Source organism: Odocoileus virginianus, chromosome 10 (genome assembly GCF_023699985.2).
Source record: "Odocoileus virginianus isolate 20LAN1187 ecotype Illinois chromosome 10, Ovbor_1.2, whole genome shotgun sequence".
Lineage (NCBI taxonomy): Eukaryota > Metazoa > Chordata > Mammalia > Artiodactyla > Cervidae > Odocoileus > Odocoileus virginianus.
The window spans coordinates 54,259,745-54,262,569 of record NC_069683.1 but is presented as its reverse complement, the minus strand read 5'-3'; the positions used below and the strand labels follow the sequence as shown (position 1 = coordinate 54,262,569).

General features: G+C 39.3%; 1 pseudogene; it reads left to right on the top strand.

Moving 5' to 3' along the window:
• Positions 1-380: 380 nt before the first annotated feature.
• LOC110152078 (adenosine 5'-monophosphoramidase HINT1 pseudogene) lies at positions 381-930 on the top strand (annotated as a pseudogene).
• The last annotated feature ends 1,895 nt before the right edge of the window (positions 931-2,825 follow it).

Genomic DNA, 2,825 nt, shown 5'->3' with positions numbered 1-2,825 from the left:
AGTGTGCCTGCTCTATCAGACAGACAACCAGGGGCGATTTAATCATTTTCCAGGGAGGTGGTTTACTCTGACCCAACAGATCTAGGACTGTATTTTTCTCCCATGAAAACTGAGTGTAGCCACTGATCTCCAGTGTCCCTTCCAACATAAATAGCCTATCAGCCACAATTCATTTCTCAACTGACCTTCCTTACACCCAATGCCAGAGTATTTGCAAAATTGTTGTTTTCAGATTTGAAGGAAAGCTTGTGGCCAGAAACTGGTCACATGTAGAAGGATTGGAGGAGAGTTGCAGGCCTCCACTGCAAACCCTAGGTAGGTCCCTCTGAATGACAATTTACCTGGTTTAAAGTGGCCATGCCCCTCCCCGGCCGGCTGCTCGGGAGGGAGGCAGAGATGGCAGATGAGATCGCCAAAGCTCAGGTCGCCCGGCCTGGCAGCGACACAATCTTCGGGAAGATCATTCGCAAGGAAATCCCAGCCAAAATCATTTATGAGGATGACCAGTGTCTTGCTTTCCATGACATTTCCCCTCAAGCACCAACACATTTTCTGGTGATACCCAAGAAACATATATCCCAGATTTCTGCAGCAGAAGATGATGATGAAAGTCTTCTTGGGCATTTGATGATTGTTGGCAAGAAATGTGCTGCTGATCTGGGCCTGAAGAAGGGCTATCGAATGGTGGTGAATGAAGGTTCAGATGGGGGCCAGTCTGTCTATCATGTTCATCTCCATGTTCTTGGAGGTTGGCAGATGAACTGGCCTCCTGGTTAAGCATGCTATAGAGATAATGTTGCCTTCTCTATGCAGTGATCAGGTTTGCAAGTTCTAATATGCTTAACAATTTTTTTTTTTTGCCTCTGTATGGAGATATTGAAAAAATAATTTAAAAAACCCATACATAATAAAAGACATTGTTGCATGGTCTGAATTCTGTATTTGACTTATTTTTAAAAATATGCTTGTTGGAATGTTTGAAGGTAGAGTTCATACCTGGGAAGGTTTTGTTTTTTCTCCCCAAAGAGGACTCAGCATTACGTATGTGGTTATAACAGTGTGACTGATCTTTGAAGACAAATTTAAAAATTTTATACATTTAGCTTCATCTTTGAAATATGCTTTTTAGAGTAAAGTATCAGTCCAGGAGAAGATTTTCTAATCCAATTTTTTTAACCCCCCCTAAGAACAAAGGAAGTAATGTGATTGATCCAGAAAGTGACAGTTGTGGCACTGGAAATGCTTGATGTCCAGCTCACATGTTTTCCCTGGACTATTGGAGATAATTTGGAAGGGATGAAAGTACGTTTCTCACAGAAACTTTGATGGTCATATGAAGGCATACAGTAGTGTTTCCTTATTAGTCTAACACTGAGTATTTATTATAAAGACTTGAAAACATATTATTTAGAATTAATTCTCCAAATTGAAAACTCATTGTTTTGAATGTGTATGTGCACACTAGCAAAAATATTTTAAGTTTTGCATGAATCTGGCTATGTAGAATTGAGGTAGGTAAATCTCAGTGTCTGAGATCTTATGTAGACTGACAACAAAACTTACTTATTTTTGGTCTTGCCACGTACCCTAGCCTTTCTGAGGTTCTGCAGGATAGATGGCTTTGCTTCTCTGCTTTCCTTCACATAGGCACTTTCCAGCTTCTAAAATTTATTTAATACTTGTTATCTGCTTTTGTCTCTTTGCTTATTTTCTTTATAAATTCCTTCCATTTTTAATCCCCAAGACCATTTTAGTAGATTTTGACACATTTTATTGCAAATTGTTTTTCTTCTAAACTTTTTAATTTATTGGTGACTTAAAAAAATTTTGGCGGGTGGATTAGAGATACTGGCTGTATATGTCTTACAAGTGAATTTTTTTCTGTCTTTTTTTTTACTTTGTTTATGGTATTTAAAATATATAATTAATGTTTCAAATTTTTAAAAAATAAATAAATAAATAAAGTGGGCATGCCAGCACCTTCCCTGCCCTCTCTCTGCCTAAGATCTTTTTCAGTTCAGTTGAGTTCAGTCGCTCAGTCCTGTCTGATTCTTTGCGATCCCATGGACTGCCACACGCCAGGCTTCCCTGTCCATCACCAACTCCCGGAGCTTGCTCAAACTCATGTCCATAGAGTCAGTCATGCCATCCAACCATCTCTTCCTCTGTCATCCCCTTCTTCTCCTGCCCTGAATCTTTTCCAGCATCAGGGTCTTTTCAAATGAGTCAGTTCTTCACATCAGATGGCCAAAGTATTGGAGTTTCAGCTTCAGCATTAGTCCTTCTAATGAATATTCAGGACTGATTCCATTTAGAATTGACTGGTTTGATCTACTTGAAGTCCAAGGAACTCTCAAGAATCTTCTCCAACACCACAGTTCAAAAGCATCAATTCTTCAGCACTCAGCTTTCTTTATGGTCCAAATCTCATATCCGTACATGACTACTGGGAAAAACCGTAGCTTTGATTAGATAGACCTTTGTCAGCAAAGTAATGTCTCTGCTTTTTAATATGCTATCTAGGTTGGTCATAGCTTTTCTTCCAAGGAGCAAACATATTTTATTTCATGGCTGCAGTCACCATCTGAATTCATTTTGGAGCCCAAGAAAATAAAGTCTGTCACTATTTCCATTGTTTCCCCACCTATTTGCCATGAAGTGATGGGACCAGATGTCATGATAGTTTTCTGAATGTTGGGTTTTAAGCCAGCTTTGTCACTCTCCTTTTTCACTCTCATCAAGAGGCTCTTTAGTTACTCTTTGCTTTCTGGCAGAAGGGTGGTGTCATCTTTGTATCTGAGGTTATTGATATTTCTCCCTTAAGT